Raw genomic sequence first — 598 nt, 5'->3', positions numbered from 1 at the left:
AAACACCCAAAAAGAAGGATAACAGTAGGTTACTTGCACAGCTGCTCCTTCCAAGGAACATTTGTCTTGGGCCCCATGAGGGCTCTGATTGCCTTTGGTTGCTGTCCCCCTCTATTTTATTTCCCCATGACTGCCTTTCCCTGGTCATACAGTGACCTCCAGTCTGTCAGCTGTAAGGTTGGGAAACAATCCCTATAAAATTAATGCACCAAATTATACTGAGGACTGTTGGATCATCTTGCTGTCCCTCCCATAATTTTAACTGGGATCACTGACTTTAATACCAAGGAATGAATATTTAAATGTTTGAAAAACCTTTAATCCCTGGAAATAACCAAGGGAGATGGCAGTTTCCTTGCTCACGTGCCAAGGGGCTCATTAGGCTGGCTTTGATGTGTAGCCAGTTCATGGATGAATGATGGCAGAATTTCCATCATTGATGGCTAGGAGTCTCATCTGTGAACAATTTAAGCTTGTGGTGGAGAAACGTAATCTTTGTTCAAAGAGAATTTTTCTGATTTCCTGATAATTGACTTGGGGAGACAAAGGCAGCCATTATGACCCAATGAAAGGCTTATTGTGTGAGTAGAATCTTGTT

The sequence above is a fragment of the Propithecus coquereli genome, unplaced genomic scaffold, assembly GCF_000956105.1.
Source record: "Propithecus coquereli isolate 6110/MARCELLA unplaced genomic scaffold, Pcoq_1.0 Scaffold64, whole genome shotgun sequence".
Lineage (NCBI taxonomy): Eukaryota > Metazoa > Chordata > Mammalia > Primates > Indriidae > Propithecus > Propithecus coquereli.
The sequence above is the reverse complement of the archived record's forward strand: the minus strand, read 5'-3'. Positions refer to the sequence as shown.